Genomic DNA, 23,216 nt, shown 5'->3' with positions numbered 1-23,216 from the left:
GTGGTTTCACGCACAGCCCCAGTGAAGGTGTCATCTGATAGGTCACATCCCCACCAATAGCATATTACGAGCTTTTTTGCACCCGAAGTCAGAAAAAAAACAGGTTTGTTTGCTTTAACACGTGTGCTGCTAGTCTGAACATAAAATGCCTGTGTCGCCACTCATATGGGAGGTGGCCGTACCCCTCTATTTTAAATTTTTATACAGACCTAAGCATAACTTTTTGGGCTCTGTAATCGGCTGGGTTTTAAACGCAACATGTGCCGCGTATTTCTGGGAAAAGACAAATTCGAACACGAGCCGCCATTTCCCTCAGCCGTGGGAGGGCGCACGCGTCACTGTGTGATAAGAGACGAGGACACAGCTCTGACTGAAGCTGAGTTGCGTTTCTTAATCCTCTCTTAATAAAGTGTCAGTGCAGGCTTTGTGTTGTTGTTGTTGTTGTTGCATATGACTGTGGCAGTCATTTGAAGTATGCATTTTTATTATTGCCCTTATTATGATGAAAAATGCATTAATGTATATGACAGACGGGAAACTAATAAACTGAATCCTAGTTGTGGATTTGTCTTTCTTTTATTTAATATCTGTGTTGTTAAAACCGAAGCCAGTATCGCAGGTGTGTGACTGATGGGGTGCTGTGAGCTGTACAGTGTGTAACTGATGGGGTGCTGTGAGCTGTACAGTGTGTAACTGATGGGGTGCTGTGAGCTGTACAGTGTGTGCAGTAGAGCAGCAGCGCGGCGGCGGTTCAGCGCGGTTGCGGGGCCGTGACTCGGACTCAGCGCGGCTTCACACGCACAATGATGAACAGAGCTTAAGTGTGGCAGACAAGGTTAGAGAGTTAAATGAAGAGGTGCTGTTCAGGGTGAGTGTGAAGAAGTGAAGGGAGAGCTGGACAAGTTCCTAGAGAACAAGACCGAAACATACGTAGAAAATAGATACGCAGGTGAAGTGTATATGGACTTAGTTGCTAATATGGGAGTTGGCACACATAAGGCATGTCAGGTTGTTAGAGTAGTTTTTTTTTTTTTTTTTTACTGGGTGGTACATAGACTGCAGAGTAGAATTCTTACAGAAAATGATTGGACTCTCTGCACAGATGGGACAAGAATAGGTCACAAGTATGACACTGCTGGCATATTTTTTAAGGATGGCATAAGGATGCATTTAGGACTCAGGGAACAGGCATCAGGCTCTGCTCAGTGTTCATTTGATACTGTCAGAGAAATGGTTCAGGACATAGTCAGAAGTGGGGTGTGTGACTTGAATGTACATTTTTGTGAGTGAATTCATCACAACAATTAGAAATCTTGTGGGGGACAGAGCTGCACCTGAGAAAAAATCTATGACATTTTGTCTCAGTACAGATCAGATATTCTTCCAGAGATCGTGGAAGACTTTGAACACCTCAGTGAGGCTGATAAGGCTAAACTTAGACTTTTAAATGAGCTTTTCTGTGAATTGCATTTAGTTTATGGTTTGGTCCACCAGGCTGATGTAACACTTCTATATGAGAGAGGAAATGGTGGAGACAAAGTAGTTAGTTTGTTCTTACATTGGGTACACAAAACAGTAGGAGAAAGCAGGACCGTTAGATTGATCAGAACTGTATGCAAGGCAGTGCAGAAAAGAGGCTGTGAAAAAAGTGGAAAACCAGTGCAATTCAAGACTGTTCTGTTAGGCAAGGATACATCTGAATATGTGCCACTGGTACCATTCAAAGGTTACAGAATCAACGCTACGTTTTTCAGTGCTGCTGTTTTTTTTACCTGCTCTCTGATTTGCTGGAATTCAGTAGAGAAATTCAGCATGAAAACAAATTGGTGGAGCTGTTTTTGGTGATCTAAATGTTAGACAGTACTTGGCAAAATGTAGGGCACTTGGATTAATTTGTAAAATTGTGACAGAGCCTCTTTTGTGAGTTTTGTCAAGGAAAGGACATGTTCTTGAGATGAGTGACAGGTATCAGGAACTTGTCCGCAAACCAAAGGCATGGCAGCCAGACGGCCAGGAGATGTTCAATTGTTCGATGATGTAGAAGTGAATGTGGAGCCTGTCCTTCAGAAACTTACAGAGGAGACAACTGCAGATTTTGACAGCATGACTGTGCAGGTAGTGGAGTTAATTCCAGCTAGTCTTGTTAAAGTGTGCTACAGGATGATAACTGATCACCTAGAGCAGAAGTTCCCAAAGTGCAGCCCTCAAGGATGTTTGGTGCAGCCCCCCAAAGCAAACCTTCAAACCCCCTTTTCTGAACCTTTACTATATTTTTACAGTTTCTGAACATTTTCTGTTACAAAATGCACAATGTGGGGGAAAATAATAAAACAAGAATTACAATTGAATAAATGTTCCCTAACAGAAATGTATAGGAAATAAAAATGTATGATTTGGGACATTTCGTTTTCATTGTTGGTTAATTTTCTACTGTGGCCCCCCCCATCCCATGCAACCTCTGGAAATTGGCCCTCCATCACCAGACATAGGGAACCCCTGACCTAGAGCGGTATGCTGAGGTATCAGCAGAGCTGCGCAGTAAGCTGCAGTCCGCTCCAAAATCAATGCCAGTTGTGAGAGAGAAGGCGAGCAAAAGGAAATGCTATTCCTTATTTTGTAATTTGCATAAAAGTGGTCAAATTACATGAAGGTAGAGCTACATTAACTTTAACAAATGTGATGTTTGTTATTCTTCTTTCAGAAAACTTGAAATAAAGTGTTGATTAAATTAAGAGTCCATGGTTGATTTTTATTTTCTGGGAAGAATGTCCTGCTGTTTTAATGTATGTATTTGTGTCTAATATTTTCTGAACTGTCTGCAATTACATTGTAAGCTATTTACAATCAAAGCGCCATTTATATAATTTATATAACTTGTATAATTGTTTTGTTAGTGGCAAGTGAAAACAGCCTTTCATTGTGCCTGCAGTTATTATTCTTGGTACTTGATCATGTTACAGTAATGTGCTGCAAACATTTTACAATTCTCCTGGCAATAGATATGCAGTTTTAACAGGACACGATGATGACCAATAGTAAACCAAAACATGAACTTGCGTTTGCAGTGTACACTACTTAAATATGCACTGAATATAATGCTCATTATATCTTACTTCCTCATCTAATTTAATTTCGCTCCTGTGTGCATGTTGTATTGTGTTGCAGTATCAGTGTTGAGCTCCAGGCTGCGTGGATGCGCCGGTGCCGTTTCTGCTCAAACGCCGGACTCGCACCATGTGACGATGTTTTGGGCTGTAGTTCACACAAATCCACACATATGTATCAACTAGCACATGCAAACTTTAGACAGTGGTCTTGTAATATGATATATGTGGTTGTTATTAATATTTTTACTTTTAGTAAGTTTTAAAACATCTGTTTAATGACGATAGGTAAAGAAAATCCAAGATGGCGGATTTGATAAAAAAAAAAGACGTATTTGGTGCCTAAAAAGACACATTTATTGGGGTTAAAGTCACAATTTCGTTTTTTTGGTAATGCACATATCTAAGTTAAGGCATAATCTAACCATTTAAGTGTATAACAGCTTTAATTAATTATTTTTTAAAAAATGGATTGACCACCCTACTTTTAGCTGTTTGTTTTGTGTTATTATCCTGTTGGAGGACCCAAGACCTGTGACTGAGACAGAGCTTTCTGACACTGGGCAGTATGTTTCACTCCAGAATGCCTTGATAGTTTTGAGATTTCATTGTGCCCTGCATAGATTCAAGGCACCCTTTGCCAGGCGCAACAGAGCAGCCCCAAAACATAACCAAGCCTCCTCCATGTTTCACTGTAGGTATGGTGTTCTTTTATTTGAAAGCTTCATTTTTTCGTCTGTGAACATAGAGCTGTTGTGACCTGCCATAAAGCTCCGGTTTTGACTCATCTGTCCAAAGGACATTCTCCCAGAAGGATTGTGGCTTGTCAATATGCATTTTAGCAAATTCCAGTCTGGCTTTTTTGTTTTTCAAAAGTGGATTCCTCCTGGGTCTTCTTTCATGGAGGCCGCTTTCGCACAAAAAGTGACGGATGGTGCAATCAATCTGACGTACCTTCACCTTGGAGTTCAGCTTATATCTCTTTGGCAGTTACTCTTGGTTCTTTTTCTGCCATTCGCACTATCCTTCTGTTCAATCTCTAGTCAATTTTCCTCTTGTGGCCACGCTCAGGGGTGTTGGCTACAGTTCCATGGACCTTGAACTACTTTTTTGCAACTGTTGTCACAGGAACATCATGCTGCTGGTCTTGTAGCCTTAACCTTCAACATGCATGTCTATTATTTTCTTTCTGATCTCTTCAGACAACTCTCTCCTTTGCTTTCTCTGGTCCATGTTCAGTGTGGTGCACACAGTGATACCAAATGGCACAGTGAATACTTTCCTCCATTTAAATAGGCTGAATGACTGATTTCAAGATTGGAGACGTGTGATTAGGGCTGGGCGATATGGCCAAACATGTTATCATGATAAAAAATGTAATATCAGTCTATTGATAATTATCACGATAAATGTCAAATCATTATTTCTTTCAAGTTTAAAGGCAGATTTTTGCTCCTGAGAAAAAGTTGAAGAAACCAGATGGTTAATTGTGGTTTTAAACTATTCTTTATGGTCAGAACATGACAAACACTTTCCAAACAGTGGATCATTTCACAAATCTGAGGTAGAACATTCAAAACAGTTATAATGATAAAATATTTTTTCAACATAAAAATATGCGTGAGTAAAATAAAGTAAAACCCCTTTCAGTCCTTTTTCCTCAACAAAATAAATATTTGCAGTCTGATGTATAACAGCCCCACAGAGACAATCACCATGAAGGCGAACACGATTTAGTTAACGTGTGTTACAAGTTAAATGAATGAATAAATAAATACAGCAGATCTGGGTTTCCTCTAAAAGGACTGGTTTATAAATGTGTCCATACATGCCATGAATGAAACGTGCACACTTTAGTTAAATTAAACCTGCTATATTGTAGCTGCTGTTACTGTATGATTAATTGTGAAATGTGTTTATAACTGTAACTTGTCCTGGTTAAGGGGCGTCTGCTAAGTAAATTAAAAATAATTCGGCAAAAAGTGTTGATTTGCAGTTACAAATCTGTAGTAAGAGTAATACGTTAAGGGAGTCAAATTGTGCCATTTAAAATCCATATCTACTAGTGCATATCTTTATGATGATTACAATAATTACAAAAATAATAAATAGCAAATATTTTGTTGCACACGGAAACATTTTCTTACAGTACCATAATGCGTGTCTGAATATAATGTCTATACACGTTCAGCTCTTCTTAATATATCTTAACAGAAACGTGTATTTATTACGCTGTCTCTAATCACGTAAAGCAAAGGCTGGCCCGTGTGGTCCAATCCAACAGACAAGCTACTGTAGCTCAAATTGCTGAAAAAGTTAATGCTGGTTCTGATAGAAAGATGTCAGAACACACAGTGCATCACAGTTTGTTGCGTATGGGGCTGCATAGCTGCAGACCAGTCAGGCTGCCTATGCTGACCCCTATCCACTGCCGAAAGGGCCTACAATGGGCACGTGAGCATCAGAACTTGACCACAGAGCAATGGAGGAACATGGCCTGGTCTGATGAATCACAAGTTCAAGGTGTTGACTTGGCCTCCAAATTCCCCAGATCTCAATCCAATCGAGCATCTGTGGGATGTGCTGGACAAACAATTCCGATCCATGGAGGCCCCACCTCGCAACTTACAGGTCTTAAAGCATCTGCTGCTAACGTCTTGGTGCAACCAGACAGCAAATCCCGATTTAGTGAATATTTTCACATTCATTTTTGGCGGAGCTCTCAGTACCTATGTTTAATTCCCCAAAGACAAGGCACCATAAACTAGAGTTTTTTGTGATATTTTTGATGAGCTAACACTTGCGCCACTATATATATATAGTACACACACACACATATATATACACCAATCATCCATAACATATACATTTTATAATTTTCCTTCCATATGGATTTAAAACTATTTACATAAGCCAGATTTAAGTACAGTTTCTAAGAATCTATATCTAAACTGACTACCCTCCTACCACAAGTCACCCCTTAGCAATAAACCTGTAGCATCACAGCTGGCGTGCTAGAAAGCTACATGATGAAAATGCAATGTGACTGATCCAGGGTGCCTGTAGCTAGCTAATAAACAGTAAGCTGATTTAAGGATTAAACCAGAGGATGGTATGTTACATTCTGCAGTGGATACTTATTTATAGAAAAGCAAACTAGTCTTGTTCGTTAGCTTCATTTTGCATTGGACAGCATTAATTCAGACACTTTCTTTTGGGTGAACAGTTCCATTTTGCAGGTGTCAATTTGGACTTGAACACAGTACTCTAGGAATCTTTGCATTACATTTCCTTACATACTAAAATTCCTTTTTTTGCTGAGGAGTTAGTTTTTCAAAAGAGGGGTGGGGGTGTCTTAGATTTGCTTTTTTTGTTTGTGTCATCATAATCTCTTGGGATTTACATTAGTTTCCATCTGGGTGAACAGCATTGACTCTTTGTTCTCCTGTGGACTATACTGTGGAGAAAAAAAGACAAAATTCACAAAGATGTTGACAAGCCAGACCAGCGTTTTAATATTTACAGGAGTCTGTGCTGCTCTGCTAATTCTGGCAGTGGCATACTACACCTATTGGTAAGTGAGCTCCTTTGGAAAGGGCTTTGAGTTTGAGATGGTATTTCATCTCTGGTATATTGGCCAGGCTTTTCTGTGAACATGTTTTGTTAATGATTTTATTATGTATTAATGTATTTTTTCTTTAGTGGTTCTTATAGCATTATCAGGTCCCTGTGAAGTTCTTCAAGCACATCAAAGCATATGAGTAGGTGGATTAAAATGTCTGATAGGGATGTGTGTGTGTATGTATGTATGTATGTGTGTATATATATATATATATATATATAATGGTCTGTTAAGGGTTATGTGCTTAAATGGTCAATCAGAGTTTGTATCTGTTCAAGAAAGATAATATATAGTATGCATGTTATTAATACCCACTGGCATGGTAGGTATGTTGGAATTGGTTCTTTTTCATCCATTATATATCAGTTTTATTTAAAGATCCCTTTTATGTACTTATATAGTTGCCTATATCAGAGAAAATTGTGTTAAATATTGGCATTAGTCTTTTTTCCTCGGGTATGTGATGCTAGATGACTGCAATACAACAAAGATTTTCTGTGAGCTTCTGAAGCTCAGGGGACATCAGTTTACATTTTACTAGAAATTTTTGAAAGAAACCTGTCGCTTCTTCATTTTTGCTTTTACTTTCAGGGAACACCATTCGACATTTTGTAGAGAATGTATATAGAATGTTTATGGGTAGACAATTATAGTATTACAAATTATTTTGAAAATAGGAGGTTGAAAATAATGCAGTCACAGCAATTCTGAGTGTTATTGATGAACCAACAGGTTGTCAGACATATGTCAGAAGTTACATACCAATAAATCATGCAAAATATAATATCTCTATACAGGCAAACGTGTTAGACTGCATTACAGTGTACACTGACAGTAGTTTATTTAATTTGATTTTAAGGCAGAATAGGCCAACTTTAAAATCTATAGATATACACACAATGTAATGTCATGTTTTTTTTCTCATTTATTTTAGTTGATTTTAACTTTGCTGCAGTATATGTCAAGACACCACACAATGCCTCTTGTTACGCAACCATGAACCAAGAGCTGAGTCTCCTACTGGGTTCACTTGCTCAAATAATCTTTGATCACTGGGTCCAGTGACCACACCGCAAGAACATACAACCGTACAACCTGATGAACTGGTCATAGCGTGAATACGCACCCTAAATTGATGTATAATTTGCTTTCTTCTCTTGATTATTTGTTCTTGCTAGTGAGTTGAACTGAATCGGCGCCCTGCTTAGAAGCAATGGCCCAGTAAACACATTGGAAGGAAACTGGCAAAACGGGGAATGATCAAACTTTTACTAACACATCTGTGTCTCCCAAATGCACATGCTTCTGTAGCGTCTTGTTCCCGAGGCTACAGCACTCTTGCCGGCATTCTCTGTTTTCTGTGTGAATGGGTACATCCTGCAAGTTTCACGCATTCAGATCAAAAAAGTACGCAAACATTGAGTACATTTTGCTGGCATAACAACTAACAACCTCACTCCAGTTAGAAGCAACTCCTCTAATCGACCCTATGTTTTTTATACATCAACCAGTTCATAATCCATCTTCTTACATTACCCTGAATGTCTACAGCTTCCAATTTGAGGATCAGTCTTTGGTGTGGAACCTTATTAAAAGCTTTTTGAAAATCTAAGTATATCTTATATGCTTTCAGATGATTCACAGCTGCAGTTGCATGTTCATAAAATTCTAATAAATTAGTAAGACATGATCTGCCTCGTTTAAACCCATGTCGAATATCTCCAAGAATATGGTTTTCATTTAAGATGTTCCTCTATTTTCTATTTTACAAGTAATGCAGGTGAGACTGATTGGTCTTTAATTTCCTGGCTCAGTTTTGTCCCTTTTCTTGTGGATTGCTATGACATTTACCGTCTTCCAGTCAGCTGGCACATACCCTATTCTAAGTGTCATTTGGAATATTTGAATTATACATTTCCCTCATTTCTTCATGTACTGTTGGAAATATACCATCTGGCCCAGATTTGTTTGTTTTTAATTCTGCTAGTCCCTTTAGTACCTCCTCCTCATTTATCCTGATCTCTTTTAGGGTTTGACTGGACTGGTTGTTAACCTGTGGCATGTTATCTGTTTTTTTATTTTGTAAAAACCTCTGAAATACTCATTTAGAACATTTGCCTCATTTTGTTTGTTTTCCAAGATACTTCCATTTTTGCCCTTTAGCTGTTTCTCTTCCTCCTTTATTGACCTCTTGCTGTTGTAGTATTGAAAAAAGCTCTTTGCATTAGATTTATCTCCAAGCTAAACCAGATGTACTGCCATGGATACCTATTGAAACGTTCTTTTATCAAAGCTGCCTATATGCCCTTGTGAGTGTGACGCAAACTTCCTCTTGGGATTACCTTTGGTCTATAAGCATTGAGTTATTTTCTTGTTTGTCTTGTCTGTTTATATTTGTAAAAAAGCACGAAACTGTGAACCGGTAGGCTTGTGTATATTATACATGTTTTAACTTCCAACCCGCATACATATCTATTTTTATTACAAAATTGTATCATTAGTTACTGATCTCCACTTCTGTGTTCCGGCTTTCTGGCTGCACTTTAGCTTTAGCTCTGTTTGTATTGTTATTTGATAGTGTTTGCTAATATAATTACCATGGTCGGCAACGGGCAAGATAGACGGGCCGTGCAAAGCACGAGGCCGGCTCTCTTAGACCACCTTCTCTGTCACCCGCGCCCTGGTCCTGAGACATTCCAGCAGTCTCTGGCCCACCCCTACACCCCCCAGCAACTCGACAATTGGCACTATTGCACCTAGGACTCCTGGGTGCTCCAAATTATAACGGAGGTGTTTGCCTACATCAACGGGCAAGGATGTCTTCGCTCACCCAGACGAGCCAGATGCTGTTGTGGGTGCAACCTCAGCTCTGGTCCATCAAGCAGGGTTCCCACGCTTCTTGAAAGTACTTGAAAGTACTTGAATTTCAGACACATGGATTCAAGGCCTGAAAAGTACTTGAAAACAAATATAGGTCCTTGAAAGTGCTTGAATTAAATTTGAAATGCATTTTGTTTAGTAGAATGGTGCAGCCCTGCATGAACCTATGAAGTAGAGCTAACTAACAGGCCCAATGCCAGGGAAGTTCAAATTTAATGATTCTTGGCTAAGTATTGATCCATATAGAACTGGTTACTGAAAGTCCCAGCAGATGTACATTTTTGCAAGATGTACAATTTGCAAGAAAAACATCAAATTGGATACCATGGGGGAGTCGGCACAAGTTCAAAGTGTTGACTTGGTCTCCAAATTCTCTTTGTGATCGAGTAGACACTCTCCTGCATAGCTATATGTCCAAAGAAAAGGAATTCCAGAAACTCTGGAAAATGTGCCGTCAACTCCTGCTATTGTCTCATGGGCAAGGGACAGTAGAGAGGGGGTTCTCTGTCAACCGAAAGATTGAAGTGGAGAACCTTGTAGAGGATACATACAGAGCTCAGAGAATGATTGTCGGATCATCTCCGGGTTGAAGGAGGAATTGAAAATGTGACAGTTGACAAAGAACTTCTATCAGTATCATGTGCAAGACAGAGATACATAGCCAGTTTGGATGAGAAGAAAAAGAAAGAAGAAACACAAGCAAAGAATCAAAAAAGAAAAGCACTGTTTGAAGACATTGAGGAGCTTCAATCAAAGAAAAAAAGGTTGGAGAGTGACATGCAGGCTCTTGTTGAATCAGCTAACAAATATGCTTCGAAGGCTGAAAGTACAGGGCAAGTTACTCTGATAGCAAAATCAAACTCCCTGAGACATGTAGCTAAGGAGAAAAAAGTAGAACTTGAAAAGATGGAAAAACAGCTTAGTGAAAAACATTTCCTGTTTAAAAGCAAATAAGTCCTATTTTTTTTATTTTATTTTTTTGCAGATTTGCACATGTACAAGGTTTAAAATGTTCATGAAATATTTTTCAAAAAAGTGACATTTTCAGAGGCTGCATGTTTGAGCAGCTTCATTCATCTAGATCAAATAAAATGTGATTTACAAAATAGTTTTTACTTGAGTTTATTTATTAATGACTAACGTCTCTATTGAGTGAATGTGCAATGTTTTAATGTTAACAGGTTTTACTGTGTTATTACTACATTTAACCACTTTTGTAGTCATTAAAAAAATTAAATTCTTTCAAATTTTGATCTTTTACAAGAACTACAGCTAAAACCAGTTTGATGCAAGAAAAATAATAATAATAATAATAATAAAAAAAATATATATATATATTTGAGAAATTATTACCAGTATGAACTCCATTGACTTCAATGGATTTAATTAAATTCCTTTGATCACGACTGCTCAAAACAGTCTAAATTTATGACACCTACTCATTCAAAACATCATTATTACTCTGACATTTTTGCAATAAAAATATATTTAGTTTTCCGAGTATGTGTGTGTGTGCATGCTCAAGAATTTTAATGAACAAAATGCAGTCCCAGTTGGAAGGAAAAAATGTGTGAGTTTATAGGAAAGAGACTAAATATATTTTACAGAAGTAATTTGAGACAAATCTAACTAGGATTTTTTTTAATTTTTTTTAATCTGCATAATTTCATGTGTAAAGCCACAATTCACTTCTGGGTTGAAACGGACCCAAACACAAACGTTGTATCAATTTTATATCTCTTCAATTTAAAGAAAAAGAAAGATAAAGAAAATGAAACATGACAGAACATGACAATACATATTAACACATTTCCAAGATTTATTTTTCATACTAAAAACCTATGTGTTTTTGTAGAAATGTTTCTGTACCTCTTCTGAGTCAAAACAGATGCAAATGCAATGGGAGGGTTAAAATGATAAGTTCTGAGGTCTTTCATGATGCTCCATATGCTGGGGTGTGTAAAATAAATGGTGTCCTTGAAAGTCCTTGAATCTGGTGTTCATGGAAGAGTGGGAACCCTGATCAAGACAGTCCACCTCTCCAGTTTCTCCAACATGGCGGTGGATTTCCTGTCTTGAGAGGGTTTCTTAGCTTGTTTGAATGTTAATTGTGTGCAGATGAGCAGGTGCATTGCCCAGGTACTATGTATATAGTTCCTTGATTAGCAGTTAGTGTGTGGCCCGCTCCTAGTCCTAGTAGAGCAGGAGGCTGCTGCTCCTGTTTTTTACGCAGGAGGCCCGTGGGCTGTCTTCTGTACCCCGCATTGTATATAGTTTGTTGTTACATCACAGTAGAGCTTGTGTTTCCCGCTTTCAGTTGATAGAGCAGGAGGCTTAGCTCCTGTGTGTGGAGGGCGCAAAAGATGTCTTCTCACCCCACCCTGCACATAGTTCATTGATAATAATGCAGTCAAGCTGTCATTACTTTTAACACTGTTGTCACACAGTAAGAGCGGTGGTGGCCTTGCTCCTACTGATGCTAGTTGAGTTTGAGGTTTTGCTCCTGTGTTGAACGATGGCTGCAAGAGTGTTCCTTGTTGCCTTGTTGGTTGCTGTACAGCGCAATGGAGCTTTGACCCTGCTCCTGGCTGTTTTGGTTGAGCAGGCGGTCCCTGATCCTGGATTTAGCTGAGGACACATGTTGGTTGTTGCCTCACTTTTATATTCAGTACAGTAGAGGCGTGTGGCTTCGCTCCTAGCTGTGCTGGTTGAGCAAGAGGGTTTGCTCATGTATTCAGTTTGATGACACGACTATAAGTAATTTGTGACTTGTTGTGTTTCCTCAGCACAGTAGAGGAAACCCTACTTCTCCTAGCTGTGTTGGTTGAGCAGGAGGCTCTGCTCCTATGGTAAGCTGAAAACTCCAATATATGTTCTTGTTGTCTTCCCTTTGTTATCCAGTACAGTAGAGCTTTGTGGCCCACTCTTAGCTGTCCTGGCTGAGCAGCTGTAGATTAAAGCCCTGTTTGATCTGTTGTATGCATTGTGAGTAGCATGGTAAAGCTGAACTGGGCCTGCTCCTAGTTGTTGTGGTTGAGCAGGAGGAGGTTATCCAAATTCACATTATATCTGATTGTATTATATCGGGCTAGAGCTGTATTGTCAAATCTTGGTGTGCAAAGTTAGCAGCGACTGATCTCAAGTGCTGTCACCTGCAGCATTTTTCATGAAATGGTTGTTGTACTTTGAAAGATAGAATGTCTCATACAGAAGTTTGTTTCTTGTCCATGGCTCAATTTTTTTTAAACAAATGGTTGATGCCAGGAATTATTTTATTATTTATTATTTTATTCTCCATATTGGTATTGTACTTCTGTTTGTAAACAAGAATAATATAACTAATCTAAAAATGTACCTGTTGGCTATTTCAGACTATCCCATTTTACTTGTCCCTTAGGCCTAAATGTTTTTGAAGTAAATATAAAAACTTTCTGTTGACCTGTTTATACATTCATAAAAATGTGGCCATTAAAATAAAAATCTTACTTAAAGCACTGTTGAAACGGAAAACAGAGAGGCCAGAAGGAGATTACCTTTTTTGGTCACACTTTACAATAAGGTACCGTGATTCCTCATGAATTAATAATAATCCTGTGGTTTTCATATATTATTATTTTTATTTCTTGGCAGACGCCCTTATCCAGTGCGACTTACAACATAAGTGCAAAACAAAGTGTAAAAATACAGTTTGGTAAAGGCATCAATCATTACAAATTCAATTTACATAAAACATAGCAATTCAAAATATAATACATTTTACAATTTACAATTTATACAGGCAAGTACAGTAAGTGAGGTCCTACATCCTGGATGGTAAAAAGCTAAGCGCTGTCAAGATGTAGGGTCACTATGTGTAGGGTCACTACGTGAAAGGGAGCAAGGAGGAAACAAATTAAAAACGCAAGAAGCATAATAACAATCTGTGAAGTGCAATCTGATGGGGGTTAAAAGGACTAATATTATAAGTACTGTCTGAAAAGATGTGTCTTGAGTAAGCGCTGGAATGAGGTCAAGGACTCTGCTGTTTTGACTTCGGTGGGAAGGTCGTTCTACCATTTGGGGGCCAGGGATGAGAAGGAGCGGGCTCTGGAGCAAGGGAATCGGAGAGGAGGCAGAGTTAGTCTTCTGACACTGGAAGAGTGCAGTGGTCTGGAGGGAATGTATGGAGAGATGAGTGTCTGAAGGTAACTTGGTGCAGGGTGGTTGAGACAGCGGTAGGTGAGGGTCAATGCCTTGAACTGATTGTGTGTCGGTATTGGGAGCCAGTGGAGTAGCATGTGGGAATCGGGGCAGAGAGAATACCAGACGAGCCACAGCGTTCTGGATGAGCTGGAGTGGGCCGTTAGTAGTTGCCGGCAGGCCGGCCAGGAGGGCGTTGAAGTAGTCCAGGCGGGAGAGGACCAGGGACTGGATGAGCAGCTGAGTTGAGTAGTTGGTGAGGAAGGGTCAGATTCGGAGTGAGGAGTTGAGGAAGGAGGAGATGAAGGGGAGGAGATCAGGAGCAGTCGCTTGGAGGAGGTGATAAGGGAGAGGATCCAGGGCACATGTTGTAGGTTTGTGACATAGGAACAGAGCGGAAAAAAACATGAATATGTCATGCACTTCATCTGAGTTCTTATTTTAATCACGTATTACGTATAAGGTTAGGGTTTTAGGGTAAGTGTGGGTTTGGGTGCTCAACATAAGAACTCAGATGATGTTCATGATATATTGATGTTTAAATCCTATGGTTTTGATGCTGTTTTGAAGGCAAAGGGTGGTCACACCGAATATTGATTTGATGTAGATTTTTCTTCTGTTCACTAAATGTTGCATTTAGTTAAATGATAAATATAATCTATTAACATGATTTTTGAAAGCATTCTTACTTTACAGCATTATCTCACACCTGCCTAAAACTTTTGCACAGTACTGTATATGAACACTTTTTGAAAATATAAGAAATAATGTAAAGTTTTCAATGTAAATACAGTTTCTGTTATAAAAATTGTATGTCTGATGTTCATAAATAAAAATATTAATTTGTATCCGATTGTTTATTTTTAATTTTTATATTGAAGCCCTTTTAAAATGTGCAGGTGTGGTATGTTGTTTGAAATCCTGGCGGTTGTAGTGTTAAAAAATGTTAAGGAGTGAAATTAAATGTCAGTTGGCTACTTGCGTCATACATTGTGGTAATGTCTTAATAAATTCCCAAACTACTATATATTTATATAGCTTATTATATTAACTAATTATGTTGAGGTGATCTGATACTATCAGATCTGGAGATTGTTTTGAGAAGTTATGAAATACAAAGCTAGGGTCTGACTGATCACTCATACTGTCCAGTTTTAGTTTTCATGATTTGATCAACCTACAGTCAGTTAACTGAAGTGAATGTCACATTGTTTTTGTTTCAATTCACAATAAGGTAATGACATGACAAGGTCAGATTCCAAGCAAACTCTCCTTAAACAAGTGTGAAGATGCATCGCTTTGTGAGAATTAAGTTGTCTTACACAAGGTGTCTGGTTTCATAAAACTGAGTTTTTTTTTTTTTTTTTTTTTTAATTTAACACATCTTGTTGGTAATGGATTTGATTTAAAATTAATTAATAAGCAGTTGCCTCAAAGAAATAAAGGTATAGACCAGATGTAGTTAGGCAGCATTGTTTGCTTCTGTGCTATTCTTGCCATGTCTGCTTCCTCTGTGTACAGTAAATACACAACCACTCTGCCCAAAAATTTTGTTTTTGTTTAATGTTGATATTGACCCAAACATTTCCTTTTTTGTTTTGAAAACACATTTGTGACTTAAAATCTTTTTCTGTTTTGTGTTCTATTTATATCCAAGTAATTCCTGTGAATTCTCATATAATCTCCTTTGTAATGTAAAAAATATTTCAGAAAATCTAGGAGATTAAATAAATAAAGATTAAATTCATTGTGAACTTAGTTATACAATAACTTCAGCTGAGCAGAGATTTTGAGGGCAGGTTCCTGGGGACAGGATCTACTCTCATTCATCCAATTTGAGGACAGTATTAACCCTGATTTTGAATGGAATAAATAAATGCATTAATTCAGTGTTGTTTTTGCCACCAGTTTTTGATTTAGTCTTGACTAAAGACTCAGGGCAAATATTTTTGTGATAATTGTAGATGATGAAAACAACACTGGTGCAATAGAACAGAACAAAACTTGGGCTCGGGTGGTGGTCTTCAGTTGAGGCTGTACTATTGCTGAAAATGGCTACAAACACAGTATCATTTCTTTGGGAAAGTAAGAATTAATTTAGTGTAATAATTTCACCCTGATTACTAATGCCTTAGAGATTCCCAACAACGCCATGCGAAAATAGGGTTTTGAGTTGCAGCCAATTCCAGGGTTTCACAAAGCTGCATTATTTTCCCAGCACACCACGCAACAGCCTCAGCAGAGGCAGGACTTAAGGGAACAAAGGGGACTCTGTTTTACAACTTTAAAACACACAAAAATTGAAGGTCTAAGTCTGATCTGAAATTGCAATTATAATGTATATTATTTATTTGTTTGCAGATGCTCTTATCCAGGGTGACTTAGTTTACACAAGAAGCAAATTAAAGCATTACAAAAGTGTAGTTATACAAAATATACAATTTAAAGTAGTTGTAGTTTTAGTCAATTCAAAATAAAATAAGCAAACATCCTCATACAATGAGGTAACAAGATGTTTATAAGTTTGTTAAAAGGTATTGTTTATAACCACTTTTTGTGCTGCAGTTGCTAGTTTTAACATGGTTCCAACTCTCTGAGCCTCTTCTAAGGGAATAGGGGGAGGGGGGGGGCTAAAGCTCCATTTTTTTTTTTCATGGTTCATTAACCTGTAGAGCCCTAGCATTCAGTCTGAGGGAATCAGGTGATCCATTCACACTCAAAATGCACGCCCACTGTTCCCTTCTTGTTTCAAGGCTATGAGATATTGCTTTCTCTACAATGCTCACACAAGATGACTTACAAGCCCTAGAGCTAGTGTATAGAATGTGACAGCGGAATTAGGCAAGACTCCAAAGTTCGCTGATTTGTTGTACATGGTAGGACCACCTTGTCGTAGTTCACTTTAGACTGAATGCAGCACCAGAGGCAGGGATATTGCAAGTTTGAAAAACCGGATTTCTAAAACAAAACAAAAAAAAGGTCTGTTGTTTTCTGTTATGTTTGTTTGTTGTCTTTACCTCTATATGTGATGTTGTGAGTTACTCTATACTTTTTTCTGTAAATCACAATCTGACATACTGATTTACATACTGATATGACAGAGTATGTCAGTGCAATTATTTAAACTATATATTATTCTCATTAATATGAATATTTTATTAGCATACACTAACAACATATATAATTATATATAGTATTGTAATTAAGAAACTTATGTCTGTATTGGGTTGAACATAATTTATACTTACCATAGCAGACACTTCCAATACATGCATACATTACAATTGAAGGCAGTGAAAGATTATAGACTTAAGTTAAATTGATTTGAAGCTGTTTTCTAATGCATATAGAGTAGGATACTTGATTTTGTAAAAAATCTATAGTGGTCACATACTATGCGAAAAGGCTTGGCGAGTAATGTAGTCTACCCTTAGTTTACAGTGTGCTACTCTATTTTATAGGAAGCATTTGCTTAAAGTTATTCACTGTTTGTATTTTTTTAAGCTTTCAACTCAGGGCAGAAACATTAGTAAGAAGTCCCCCCACATTTAAAATACAACTGAAAAATGTCCCCAGTACTCGCACCACTGCTTCTACCTGTTTTCAATACAGCATTTATTGAAGATGCACTACCTGTGCGCGACATCCCGCCAAATCAATCCCTCAGACCTTTGGCTTGCTAAATGTGCGCATCCACCACCGGAGCCCCCAACCTATAATTAAGAGTAACATAGCTGAAAGTCGGTGAAATGGGTCGCTGTGTGTTTTCAAGCTCATGGCTAGACCATACAAAATACAAATCTTGGGTCACTCGTGACCCAAAGTCAAATTCAAGAGCTCTTTGTAAATTGTGCAAAAACAATAGATAATGCTAACATGGGAGAAGCAGCTCTTGTTAGCCACATGCAAGGCAAGAAACATGCACACACTACTGATATGCGTCTTGATAGAAGACAACCCATTATAATTAATTCAGGGTTCTTGCGGAGGTCTGGAAAAGTATGGAATTTAAAAAAAGACTGATTTCCAGACCTGGAAAAGTATGGGAAATGTAAGTTTGGGAAAAGTATTGAAATCCTATTGTCAAAATAATGTATACTGGTCGACTGTCAATTGTACAGTCAGCATGTTTGCTTCATACACCGGGTTCCCGTCCTCTGTTCACTTACGCGCACTGCAGTAGGGGAACATCAGCGATTTATATATTAATAATGACTACTTACTACTTTTTGAATTGTACCACATTTCAAATCAATATTACAATCAAATATTAAGTCTAAGAATTTAAGAAAGTTTACAAACGAGAGGAGGCCATTCAACCCATCTTGCTCGTTTGGTGTCAATTAATATCTAAGTGATCCAAGGATCCTATCCAGTCTATTTTTAAATTTTCCCAAACTTCCAGCTTCTACCACATCGCTGGGTAGTTTATTCCAGATTGTGACTACTCTCTGTGTAAAGAAGTGTCTCCTGTTTTCCGTTTTGAATGCCTTGAAGTCCAAGTTCCATTTGTGTCCCCGGGTGCGTGTGTCCCTGCTGATCTGGAAAAGCTCCTCTGGTTTGATGTGGTCGATGCCTTTCATGATTTTGAAGACTTGGATCAAGTCCCCATGTAGTCTCCTCTGTTCCAGGGTGAAAAGGTTCAGTTCCCTCAGTCTCTCCAAGTAGGACTTTCACTTCAGACCTGGAATGAGTCTGGTTACTCTCCTCTGAACTGCCTCTAGAGCAGCAATATCCTTCTTGAAGTGTGGTGCCCAGAACTGCACACAGTATTCCAGATGAGGTCTAAGTAGTGCATTGTACAGTCTTAACATTACTTCCCTTATTTTAAATTCTACACTTTTGATAATATACCCTAACATTCTGTTTGCCTTTTTTTGGATCTCTACTAAACAACCTCACTCCAGTTAGAAGCAACTCCTCTAATCACAACCCTCTGTTTCCTATACATCAACTAGTTCATAATCCATCTACTTATATTAACCTGAATGCCTACAGCTTCCAATTTGAGGACCAGTCTTTGGTGTGGAACCTTATGAAAAGCTTTTTGAAAATCTAAGTATATCATATCATATGCTTTCACATGATCTATAACTGCAGTTGTGTGTTCGAAAAATTCTAATAAATTAGTAAGACATGATCTGCCTCATCTAAACCCATGTCGACTATCTCCAAGAATATGGTTTTCATGAAGATGCTCCTCTATTTTCGGTCTAATAATTTTCTCCAACAGTTTACAGGTGATGCAGGTGAGACTGATTGGTCTGTAATTCCCCGTTTCAGTTTTGTCCCCTTTCTTGTGGATTGGTATGACATCTTCAAAATCATGAAGGGCATTGACCACATCAAACCAGAGGAGCTTTTCCAGATCAGCAGGGACACACACGGGGACACAAATGGAATTGGGCTTCAAGATGGAAAACAGGAGACACTTTTTTTTCACACAGAGAGTAGTCACAATCTAGAACAAACTGCCCAGCAATGTGATTGAAGCTGAAGATTTGGGAACATTTACAAATAGACTGAATAGGATCCTTGGATCACTTAGTTATTAATGGACACCAAACGAGCACAATGGATCGAATGGCCTCCTCTCGTTTGTAAACTTTATGTTCTTATTTGCTGTCTTCCAGTCAATTGGCACATCCCCTGTTCTAAGTGTCATTTGGAATATTTTAGTTAGTGGTCTATAAGTAATTTCCCTAATTTCTTTAAGTACTAGTTGGAAAAATACCATCTGGCCCAGGTGATTTGTTTGTTTTTAATTCTGCTAGTCCTTTTAGTACCTCCTCCTCATTTATCCTGATCTCTCTTAGGATTTGACTGGACTGATTGTTAACCTGTCATGTTATCTGTTTTTCTTTTGTAAAAACCTCTGTGAAATACTCATTTAGAACATTTGCCACATCTTGTTTATTTTCCAAGATACTTTCATTTTTGCCCTTTATCTGTTTCAATTCCTCCTTTATTGACCTCTTGCTGTTGTAGTATTGAAAAAAGCTCTTTGCATTAGCTTTAGCTCCAAGAGCTATGTTTCTTTCTATTGCCCTCTTTGCTTTCCTGATCCCTTTCTTAAGGTCTCTTTGCAACTCAACATATCTATGTATTTTGTTTCATCTCCATCCCTCTTGTATGCGCTATACAACCTTTTCTTTCTCTTGATATTTTTTTTGCATACTTCTATTAAACCATTTTGGCCAATGTTTGTTGGTCCTCAATTTGCTAAGTTTTGGTACAAATTTCTCCTGAGTCTCAAGTAGTATTTTCTTAAAATATAACCATCCATTTCAACTGAATCTGTTATGCAGTGTGCTCCAGTGTACCTCTTCTAAGTGCTTCCTCATACCTTCAAGGTTTGCTTTTCTAAAATTGTAGACCATTGTTTTAGACTTGGTCCTTGTTTTTTGAAAGAATGCCTCAAAGATAACCATATTGTGATCACAATTTGCCATTGGTTCTCTAACTAGTGTCCCTCAGACTCTATCTTTGTTATTTGAAAATATCAAGTCAATGCATGCACTCTCTCTGGTTGGTTCCCTGACAAATTGAGTTAGAAAGCAGTCATTTACCATCTCAACCGTTCTATTTCTGCTTCTGTAGTCCCAACCTGGCTTTCCCAGTCTATGTTTGGGAAATTGAAGTCCCCTGTTATAACACCCACATCCTTGATACATGCAACATCTTGTTGAATATCTGAGTTGGGTGGTCTGTAACACACTCCTACCACTAATCCTACAGATCTTTTATTCAAAAGTTTGACCCACAAAGATCCTGTTCTGTTGCTGGGATCTAATTTGAATTCTTCTGCCTCAATGTCATTTTTCACATATAATGCTACCCCACCCCCTCTTCGATTTTGCCTGTCTCTCCTAAACTGCGTGTATCCTTTCAACTTGTATTCATCCCCATCATTTTCTGTAAGCCATGTTTCTGTCACTCCTACAACATAATAGTCACAAGCCAGCACTGTGGCTTCTAGGTCTAACATCTTGTTCCTTATACTCCTGGCATTGAGGTACAAACAATTCAAGACTTTCCTACTGGCAGTTTCCCTTTGTTTTCTTTCCTTAGTGGAACATCTCCCATTGTCAGAGCTCCCTGCCTTCCTGGTCCCTAGTTTAAAAGATTCTCAATTACTCTGCACATATGCTCTCCCAATGCATTAGCCCCCCTTCTGTTTAGATGTAGACCGTCCGGTTTGTACAGGTCCCATCTATCCCAGAAGAAAGACCAATGCTCCATAAACCAAAAACCCTCTTCCCTACACCAAGATTTCAACCACATGTTAAACTTTCTAATCTCAGCCTGTCTCCCTGGCCATGTACGTGGTACCAGACATATTTCAGAGAAAACTACCGTGGAGGTTCTGCTCTTTAGTTTTGTTCTTAACTCTTTTTAAATTTGTCTTACAGAACCTCTGTCCTACCTTTTCCTCTGTCATTGGTTCCAATGTGGACCATGACTAGTGGATTCCCCCCGGCTTTGGCCAGTAGCCCGTCTACTAGTTTAGGGAGATCTGCAACCTGAGCACCAGGCAGGCAAGATACCATGCAGGTCTCCTTGTCATTAGAACACACAGTGTGATCTACACCTCTAAGGATTGAGTCTCCTACTATAACTACCTCCCTCTTCTGGGGGGGAGTGGGCACCATGGTGCTCTGGTGCTCTGGTGCTCAACTGCCTTCCCATCACCCTCTGAACTAGTCCTTGACTAAATCTCCTTTCTACAACCTATTTACTTTCACCAATTCAGCAGCTGAACTGAATTTGCTTCAATTTAGGCAAACTTAAAACAAAATTAGCAATGCTAAGACTGGTCTGAAACTAGTCAAACAACAAGATGGCTGCCTCTCACCTGTACTCTCCTGTCTCTCTCTGTGGCAACTTGTAAATAATTCAGAAAGAGAAAAGCAAGAAAGAAGATTGAGAGTGTAAATACTATCTGTATAGGCATATTTAGTTATGGTAGCTTCAGCCATGCTGTTTATTGTGGCAAAAAGAAGATGGCTCCACTGAAGTCTGTGCAAGTGTACACTGAATGAAGGCAATACTAGTTTCAGTTTTGTACTTTGCAACAATATATTTGTCCAACATTTGCATAAGAAGATGTTTGTAATGCTATACAGTGTGTTTGTTTTTCAAGCACATGAAAGACTGTAGACTGTAGGTGAGGTAGAGATTGCGACTTGGACTTGGTTTGTGTTTATGCATCTAAAATGGAAATATTGAAGACAAAGGAAAAGTTTTCTGTTTCATTTGCATCCAATGCTTTTCTTACAAGGGCAGTGTGAGTAGTTTACAGTATCATTTGTGAGCAAAACACCTGTTTCCTGTAGCAATTATAATTTAGTTCGCTGATTATAATGATTTGGTGTTTTTTAACATTAACGTTATGGCGTTGTTATACTGTAATATCAATGCCTAGTATTTATGAAATTATTGTGTGGCACACCCACTTAAAGTATGTTACACTTATTTTAATAAGTGCCCGATTAATCAACAAATGCACATTGATTAACCGATCAAATATTTTAATTGACTGTCATCCCTTTATTTATATATATATATATATATATATATACACTCACCTAAAGGATTATTAGGAACACCTGTTCAATTTCTCATTAATGCAATTATCTAACCAACCAATCACATGGCAGTTGCTTCAATGCATTTAGGGGTGTGGTCCTGGTCAAGACAATCTCCTGAACTCCAAACTGAATGTCTGAATGGGAAAGAAAGGTGATTTAAGCAATTTTGAGCGTGGCATGGTTGTTGGTGCCAGACGGGCTGGTCTGAGTATTTCACAATCTGCTCAGTTACTGGGATTTTCACGCACAACCATTTCTAGGGTTTACAAAGAACGGTGTGAAAAGGGAAAAACATCCAGTATGTGGCAGTCCTGTGGGCGAAAATGCCTTGTTGATGCTAGAGGTCAGAGGAGAATGGGCCGACTGATTCAAGCTGATAGAAGAGCAACTTTGACTGAAATAACCACTCGTTTCAACCGAGGTATGCAGCAAAGCATTTGTGAAGCCACAACACGTACAACCTTGAGGCGGATGGGCTACAACAGCAGAAGACCCCACCGGGTACCACTCATCTCCACTACAAATAGGAAAAAGAGGCTACAATTTGCACAAGCTCACCAAAATTGGACAGTTGAAGACTGGAAAAATGTTGCCTGGTCTGATGAGTCAGACATTCAGATGGTAGAGTCAGAATTTGGCGTAAACAGAATGAGAACATGGATCCATCATGCCTTGTTACCACTGTGCAGGCTGGTGGTGGTGGTGTAATGGTGTGGGGGATATTTTCTTGGCACACTTTAGGCCCCTTAGTGCCAATTGGGCATCGTTTAAATGCCACGGCCTACCTGAGCATTGTTTCTGACCATGTCCATCCCTTTATGACCACCATGTACCCATCCT

The 23,216-nt window shown here is 38.6% G+C and overlaps 1 protein-coding gene across 5 annotated transcripts in view; it reads left to right on the top strand.

Moving 5' to 3' along the window:
• The window catches only part of agpat3 (1-acylglycerol-3-phosphate O-acyltransferase 3), a 125,260-nt gene that overhangs the window by 22,488 nt on the left and 79,556 nt on the right, over positions 1–23,216 (top strand). The window contains exon 2 of one of the 5 annotated variants that reach the window (XM_066707080.1): positions 12,393–12,455. The exons of 3 other annotated variants lie outside the window; for them this stretch is intronic. The gene's annotated coding sequence lies outside the window, so the exon portion shown is untranslated. Of the gene's footprint in view, positions 1–6,299; positions 6,679–12,392; positions 12,456–23,216 lie in introns of those variants that run through there. One more of the 5 variants, XM_066707079.1, reaches the window with a different exon arrangement.

This window comes from Amia ocellicauda, chromosome 6 (assembly GCF_036373705.1).
Source record: "Amia ocellicauda isolate fAmiCal2 chromosome 6, fAmiCal2.hap1, whole genome shotgun sequence".
NCBI classification, from domain to species: Eukaryota; Metazoa; Chordata; class Actinopteri; order Amiiformes; family Amiidae; genus Amia; species Amia ocellicauda.
The sequence above is the reverse complement of the archived record's forward strand: the minus strand, read 5'-3'. Positions and strand labels throughout refer to the sequence as shown.